The sequence below is a fragment of the Grammomys surdaster genome, unplaced genomic scaffold, assembly GCF_004785775.1.
Source record: "Grammomys surdaster isolate TR1022 unplaced genomic scaffold, NIH_TR_1.0 165, whole genome shotgun sequence".
NCBI classification, from domain to species: domain Eukaryota; kingdom Metazoa; phylum Chordata; class Mammalia; order Rodentia; family Muridae; genus Grammomys; species Grammomys surdaster.
The window spans coordinates 2,695,441-2,704,121 of NW_021604613.1; the positions used below are offsets into that span (position 1 = coordinate 2,695,441).

The 8,681-nt window shown below is 43.7% G+C and overlaps 1 protein-coding gene across 2 annotated transcripts in view; it reads left to right on the plus strand.

Annotated features, from left to right (window-relative positions):
• The first annotated feature begins 4,085 nt into the window (after positions 1-4,085).
• The window catches only part of Nab1 (NGFI-A binding protein 1), a 39,983-nt gene continuing 35,387 nt past the window's right edge, over positions 4,086-8,681 (plus strand). Inside the window, exon 1 of one of the 2 annotated variants that reach the window (XM_028765588.1) lies at positions 4,086-4,142. The gene's annotated coding sequence lies outside the window, so the exon portion shown is untranslated. Of the gene's footprint in view, positions 4,143-4,498; positions 4,515-8,681 lie in introns of those variants that run through there. The other variant, XM_028765589.1, reaches the window with a different exon arrangement.

Here is an 8,681-nt window from a genome sequence, read left to right on the forward strand (position 1 = left end):
GAAGGAAAGAAAGAAATTTGTGCCTGAAAATATAGCATGAATTAGTTAATAATCAGGCATTATTTTGTAACTTATTATATTTCAATTTACACAACATTTGTAAACATATTCTTACCCTCAATATTTTATTGAAGGTATTACAGGTTTGCTCAGAAGTAGATATACATTTTAGATTCTTCTATTAGGAATACTATTTATACTAAAAACATCTACAAAGCACACAAGAAGTCATTTGTTAATGTTTCTATTTTCTATTTCATTCAGTTACTCAACAAATATTTACTATGTGTCAGCCATTGTTCATCACCACACACAACTCAGCAGAGTCTCTAAAAGCCAGAAGGGCTTGGGCAGATGTGTACAGACTCTAAGAGACCACAGATGCCAGCCCAGACTACTGTACCCATCAAAACTTTCAATCATCATCGATGGAAAAAACAAAATATGTCTTAGTTAGGGTTTTACTGCTATAAACAGACACCGTGATCAAAGCAACTCTTATAAGGACAGCATTTAAATGGGGCTGGCTTACAGATCAAGGTGGGAGCATGGCAGTGTCCAGGCAAGCCTGGTGCAGGAGGAGCTGAGAGTTCTACTTCTTCATCTGAAGGATTCTAGGAGAAAACTGGCTTCTAGAAAGCTAGGGTGAGGATCTTACAGCCTCCCACAGTGACACACTTCTTCCAACAAGACCACACCTACTCCAACAAGACCACACCTACTCCAACAAGACCACACCTACTCCAACAAGACCACACCTACTCCAACAAGACCACACCTACTCCAACAAGACCACACCTACTCCAACAAGAGCACACCTACTCCAACAAGACCACACCTACTCCAACAAGACCACACCTACTCCAACAAGACCACACCTACTCCAATAAGGCCACACCTCTCAATAGTGATACTCCCTGGGCCAAACATATTCAAACCATCACATTATCCCACAGCAAAATCAATTTTTAAATAATATCTATCCACAAATCTAGACCTACAGAAGGTACTACACAGAATACTGCATCCCAAAGACGATAACTACACTCATGAAAACACAGGAAATGAATAATCTCGCAAAACAAAAGCAATGTGCAACACACACCCCACAGAGAGAGGGTGGGGGGTACGGTGGGGGGTGGGGGGAGAGAGCTGTAAACAAAATACCAAGACACAGAAACCTCTGCTGATTAGAAACAATATTCAGGTATCCTTAATGCTCTTTCTAGAATGTGGTATGAGACAGGATCCTCCCATTTTAAAGAACTTTAGTTCTATTTCACTGTGACACAGATTCAAGGGAGTGCCAAGTTGATGGTTGTGTTACTAGTCCATGACTGTGTGAATATAGGAAATAAAGAACTTTGGGCAGTGGTGGCGCACGCCTTTAATCCCAGCACTTGGGAGGCAGAGGCAGGCAGATTTCTGAGTTCGAGGCCAGCCTGGTCTACAGAGTGAGTTCCAGGACAGCCGGGGCTACACAGAGAAATCCTGTCTCAAAAAACAAAACAAAACAAAAAAAAAAGAACTGAAAAAGAACTGAAGAGAAACAGATCAGATCATCATGGTCTTTAGCCTTTAGGCTTTCTTTTGATCTCCTTATTTTTGCTGTTTTATAGAAAAGTTCTGGGAACAGAAGCATGGTTTAAACTCTGGTTTAACCATGGTTATTTGTGTCCTCAGAGCTTAACTTTGGTATTTAATTAACACTTAACAAGACATACTGGAGAGAATGAGTAACTTAAGCATACAGGTATTTATGGTAAAATCAAACCAGAAGAAACAAAGCTACTGCAGGGTTCTTTTTAACAAAAGATATCCAAATGGTCTCAAGAAGAACCATTTGTGTTGCCATGTTCTCTTAGAACTGCCTGGGACTGCCTCCAAGAAATTCTAAAACTGTCTAATCTCTCCCAGAGGGCCTTCAAAGAACAACCCCACTCCATAATTGTTACCTTACAGATTGTATCCCTTCTCCTCCCACTAAGGCACCAGGGAGGTAGAGGACCCTGTGCTGAGAGCAGGGAGGTGGAGTTTAGGGATGGGAGGGAAGGCATGCCACAGAATCAGTGCTTTCTCCTCCAACTCGTCTCACATACAAGTGAATACCTCAGGCCTGTTCCACAGTCATGTTGAAGACAGTGTGCCCATAAAGAACCTGATCCCTAAAAGCTTAATTTTTTTCTTTCATTTTCTTTCCTCCCACCGCCTCCCCCCAGCAACCATAGGGCATTTAAGCAAAGCAAAGTGGGCCCAGAATGCCATTCTTAATGTGGGAAGAACACACTATCTAATGTGCCCAGAAAATTAACAAGGACTTGAGTGGTTAGTTGTAGAAATGACCGGCTCCACACAAATCTCCTTGTCCTTACACCCTTCAGCTCAGCAAATGTATGGCCTACCAAACAGCACAGCATGCTAGCTATTCCAATTGGACTCAATTCCAGAGAAAGCTGTGTAGTGCAGGTGAGCTCACCAAGTTCATGAATCGTAACTGCAGTGTGTAAAGCTACATGCACCCTTCCCCCCCCGAAGCTTTTCAGAACCAACGATGTTTGCAAACCATCAGAGTTCCCAGTGAGGAATTAGAAGAATTTTATGGATTTCATTGCTCGACTACCCATTAATCTTTCCACACCAGCCAAGAAATTGTCTCGGTAGCCCTGACTATACTGCAACCACTCAAGTTAAATTTCTCTTCGCTGAGCAGGGGCCACAGCTGCATAAACACTGCCAATTGGAGTGGTGGGGAGAAACTTCTAGCAGTGATTTCTTCTGAAGAATTTGAGGAACTAAGCATATTTATTTAAAATACCAACTATTCTAGACAGGCTTGTCACTAACAGAGAAGATATTTCAGTTTAAATATATATGTAAGCATGTAACTATATATTTATATATTTATATATTTAAATATATAAATATTCCATTGACATCACTCATTTGTAGAACATATTTCTACAAAAAGAAAACAAGGGGTTTATTTAATAAGGTCTTTTTCTTTCAATATTATCATCCCATCCATTGTTGCAATATAAAGATGTGGTTTGAAGAATTTCTCTTCTCAAAGAATGCCTTGTATCCCCTTCAACCAAGTAGGCACACTCTGGGAGGCCAGCCAGAAAGTGGGAATGGCCTCCTATATAAAACTGGATTTTTATATGTACATTAAAACAGGATTCTACCTGTAGTGCAGTAAGAGTACACACCATTAAAACTCGAATTCTTTTCCTTGACCACCCCCTTCTCAAGGAAGGCAAAGACATTTAATTTTTTTTTTCTAAAATGTTGGCAATAGCTTCAATTTTGGAGGTGCTTTAACACCTTCTTTGGCTAGAAAAGTTAATGCAAACCAAGCTCAAAATTTCTACACCTTGCCTTAAGAACTCTATTTTGACACACTGGAGACAGCACCTGCGGTGTCATTTGCCTACAGGAAGACAACAGAGAATAGCCTGTGAAGTAACACAAGGTTTCCAGACTTGAAAAGGGTGGCATTAAGTTACCATGCCAGAGGTTTTCCCTTTCCTCCTTCCTCAAACCAGGCCCCGGCCAGGGTGGGGACAGGGTGGGGTGGGCCAGGTGGGCCAGCGCCGCACCTGTCCTGGGCGAGCCGGGTGCGGGGCTTGGCAGAAGGCGCTGTCCGCGGCTCCACGGAAGCCTCCTCCCCCGACCCGCGCGCTCCCAGCTGCCGTGGGAATGGGCCACCCCCGGGACCGCGCCGAGCCTCAGCCCCGCCGGCCCCCACCCCCGCCCCGCGACCGCCCACGCCGGGATCTGCGTCACTCGGCCGCGCGTGGGCGGGAGCCGGAGCGGCGAATGGAGCAAGAGCGGAATCTCCCGATGTGACAGCGCGCGGGGCGGGGCGGGGGCGGCGGAGGTGGCGGGGGAGGGAGAGGGAGAGGCCGAGGGAGGGGCGGTGGGAGAGGCCGAGGGAGGGCGCCCCGGGCCGCCGCCGCCCGCCTCCGCCCGAGCCTCCGCCTGCGCGGCCCTGCGAGCGCCGTCGGGGCGGGCGGGGGACGGAGCGCGCGCCCACCGCGTCCCTGCCCCCCTCGATGGGCGCGGGGGCGTCCCGGCCGCCGCAGTCGCCGCAGGAGCCCGGCAGAGCCGTCGTCGCGGAGCGCGCCGCAGCCGTGGGCCGCGTAGGTACCGGGAGGGCCTCGGGCCGGAGCGGGGGTTGGGGGACCGGGCGCGGACGCGTGGCCCGGCGGGGCCGCCAGGTCCTTCCGGGAGGGGGGCGCGGGCTGGGCGGGGAGGACGCGCTCGCGGGCCCGCGTAGGGTGCCAGCTCCGCGGCGACCAGTGACTTCCTAAAAGTGCCGCTGAGTCTCCGTTTTCTTCCTGTTATCCGCCCCTTCCTACTGTAGTTGTGTTTTCAAAGCGGAAGGAGAGTTTTGCTTGGAAGTGGCTTTCAGAAACTTGGCACCCAGGTGCAGGGAAGCGGGAGTCGCCGAGCCTCTGAGGCTGAGTGGGGAATGTGCAGACACGTGTAAGACAGACAAGCTTTGGATGCAGGTGTGTGACCTTTTGGAGACAGACACCGTCTGTACAGTACGGTCAAACTCCGGAGATCTGCAAGGAGTCTCTGGGTTGAGCTGCAATTTGCGTTTGTAGGTTGTGCTGACCAAGTTTTGCACCGGGCGACCAGCAGGAACCATGCCCTGGCTCAGGGAGGCTTGGGAAATTTTAGAGTGCTTGCTAATTTAGGATTTGATCCGAAAGAGCTGGTTTGGAGTAAGTTGTCACTACCGATTGGTTTGCCAGTGACGTGCCTGCCAACTTTACGGAGTGCAAAGATCAGAATCTCTAAGGATGTTCTAGGATCTCGTTTAAAAATATTTTGGCAGTTTTAATAGTTAATATTAGATTGCATAGGAGCAGAGGAACCGAATTTAAAATAGATTAGTCACACCCGAAATGGTTCGCTGTTTTGTACACGCACCGAATTGCCCTTTTTACATATTCACTTTTTGAAAATTCTTTCTTTGTACAATGTATGTTATGACATTTATAATTCATCTGCCGGTTTTAAGAAGAGATATTGATTGGAGAGAGGATGTATAGGTTCCAGTGTATAGGATAGCCGACCAGTGTGGAGGCTGTCTCCCTGAGATTGAAAGAGCTGCTTCATACCCAGCTTCTGGGCCAGCACAAGTGACTTCGACTGCCTCCGGCTTGCATCTTTTGAGACATTTAATTCTGTTCTTTCATTAAGCTCAAGCAGATTAATTAAGTATACTGTTGAGAATTTGGAGATGGGCAGCACTTCAGCCTTCTTCATCTCTGTTTCTAGTTTAGATACTGGAACATTACATCTTGAAAGAAAATAATTTCAAGGAGTGCTAGGGAGATAATTTGTTTCTTTTTTTTCTTTTTTGACTTGACCATCTTTTGCTTAACCTGCCATTCCACTACTGAGCACATTCTTTCTCTCCTGGGCCAAGTCTCCTGTTATGTGGGACTATATTAATGACAGCAGTAAGAAAAATACACATGAGGCACTTGATATTATACTTCATTCTGTCCCTTAGATGTGAATATATTTCAGATGACAAATTCTTAAGATCGATATAGACGATACAGAAAATTTTAGTGAGCTATTCTGTCTAATAAATTTAATCAAATAAGTAAATGATTATAAGTGCATAATCATACCTAAACTAATTTTTTCTTTTGTTATTGGTTAATAACAATCATGCCCTATAGAAAACATAGCCTTGTCTCCTCTTCATTAAACAATCAGCTAAAGCATTTCATATCTCTTTTACTTCAACTTTAAGGATTGAAACTTGTACTGTAGATGCTTTGAAAGAAGAAATTATGAAGTAGAGCAAACCTTTGAAGATTTTGCTTCATGAATTCTAGATTTTAGGGGAAAAAAATGGGTGGATGGAAGCAAGTGTGGTGGAGTTTTGGGTCTGGTGACTTAGAATCTGTCCTAGAGTTAGGCCTTGACTATTTCATTATAGTAAACCTGTTTTTGTTGCATTTTTTTAAAAAAATGGAAATTTTAAAAAAAGGAAATCTCTTTTTTATGTAATGTGAATGTGTTCTATATACCACAGGGCCATCATATATTTGTGTTGCTTTCATGAAAGTGACCATCTTATAAACAGTTTCAGATGGTGCTAATGTTTGACTCTCTCACATGTTCACACTTCACTGTGGATCTTATCAAACATATTAAAGAATAAAAAGCAGTCACTTGAGTATTCTGTGAGAATGCCAGCCCCTTTGTTGGGGGTCTCACTCCTCTTTTTTTTTTTTTTGGTTTTTTGAGACAGGGTTTCTCTGTGTAGCCCTGGCTGTCCTGGAACTCACTCTGTAGACCAGGCTGACCTCGAACTCAGAAATCCGCCTGCCTCTGCCTCCCAAGTGCTGGGATTAAAGGTGTGCGCCACCGGGCTAGGGGGTCTCACTCTTCTCTCACCTGCTTCTGTTAATCCATGAGTGGTGGGAAGAAGAATTAGTGTGGTTATTATAGTAAGTGCCACTTTCCTTTCTGATCTGACATGTTCATTAACTTATACAGTAGCACAATATACTCTCATCTTAATAATGGAACAAGAGGGAAATTTCAGAAGTTGATGCTGGGAAAAAAATGCATTACTCTTCATCTTGAAAATTCTCACAGCTAAAACATATCATTAAACTTTCAAAATAATGTGTCATTTTTTTTTCAGCACATTTAGGAACTGTATGTTAATTTACGTGATATGTCAAAACTTTTTACAGAGAAACTTCTGAAGACCATGAGTTTTATATATGTATACATGTTGCCTGTACACTACCTATATGCTCTTAATGCCTGCCAAATACCTTTTCTATTGCCTGAACAATATATTCCCAGCTGTTATAGGAGTTGTTAGTGTTTGTCTGTTGGTTTTAATATGTAGTTGTTTAATAGACAAGTAAGTCCAATTTACCTTTTCTTAATTTTAATAAACATGTTTTAAACCTACCTTTTATTGTTTGGACTGAATTTTAAAGGAATCTCTTTTAAAAAAAAATGTTCACAGTTTTGTTTGGAATTGCAGGAAGAATCCATAGGGAAGAATACTTTAATTATCCCAAATTAGCATAAATTCATTAGAAGCTAAGGATGTAGCTCATAGCTCTGTGAGCACTGAGACCTGAATGCCGTGAGCTAAGAGTTCTCCCTGTGGGCTTGGGAATGTAGCACATGGAGGAGTGTGTAAATAGCATGCTTCTGGTTGGCTGTTCATCCCCCAGCATCAACAAAAGCCCAGTATCACCCCTGCTTCTGCTGTCTCACTCACTCACTGAGTAAGGATGTCTTTTTAGAACTTGATGAGCACCCAGGGAACACTGTGGTCTTACCTAACCCATGAAATGCAACTGAACCTCATGGAAACATTTTTCTAGATTTGAGTTCTGGATTCTAGTATTGGAAGTGAGAAATCTGCATGTCCTACAGGGTCCTTCTTTTCTAGACACATTTTTGAGTCTCATCCTTTGCTGTGGTTACTGCTCCTTCTCCCAAGCCTCTCTGCTTCCAAACTACACTCTGAAACTTGCTGGTACTTGAGAGGCTTTAAGGCCAATGTCCTCTTCATATTTTAAAGGTCGTTCGGGGGCAGGGGAGCGCAACAGACATCACTTAGATATTAAGAGAGAAACCATCTAGTGAAATTCATTCCCCTTCATCTGTAGATGATGCATGGGATCTTCAGTAAGTTTTGCACAACGCTTTCTAAGAGGTTGCTGTTAAGTCTCAAGCTCCCAGAGTTAAAGTTGAGGCTCTGTTGCATAGGTAAGTCAGGCCTCATGGGACATGCTGCTCTTGGTTTCTTGCTAGTTTCTTTGCTAGTCTTCTGGACTGTCCTGGACTTTTTGAGAGTATATTAAATATATATTCAGAGGTGCTAAATGTGTATGTGCAATTCTTTCAGTATTGCAGGAAAATATTTAAGAATAGACATGAATCTGTTAAAAGGTAGTGTGATTTATAAGATATTTGCTATTTATTTGAAACACACTGCATTGGACCTTTAGGAACACAGACAAAAATGACCCAGGATCTCTCATGGTTGAACCTCTAATTTCTTCTTTAAAAATGCTGACTTGGGGGTTGGGTTCATATACAATGAGCATTTACAGTTCTGACCATGTATAACTCCTTCAGTAAATAGTCCTGTTATGAGAGTCTGCAGCATAACCCTGCATGAAAGGATGAGGGAGGGGAAAGAATAGTAGATCCAGTAGCAAGAAGCACAGGAATGTGCTGCTGCCTGACTGGCAATTTGCGGGACACCAAGTTACTGAGAGGGTACCCCTGAAATAGGAAAGGAGGCTGCTGATGAGATTCTGACTCAAATATTGGGTTTCATTATATAGCCATCCTTGTAGAAATAGTATTCAACACAGAACACCTTGCTGAGAACGAAGGTGAATAAAAGATTAATGAGACCTAATTCCTATCCTCAGGGTGCCTATAACCAAACAGCCTTTGTTCACAGCCTGGTTCACAGCCCTTTGTTCTGAAGCTCCTTTTGTGAAGCACTCTGCGTCCTATTTATCACAGTACTTAAACATGTGCTTCTGCTTAACTGATCTTCATGGAGGACAGCCTTTCCTCCTGGTCCTCAGAACTGCCTCAGGACTTTGAATACTGGAATAAGAAAAAAGAAAGAAAGAAAGAAAGAAAGAAAGAAAGAAAGA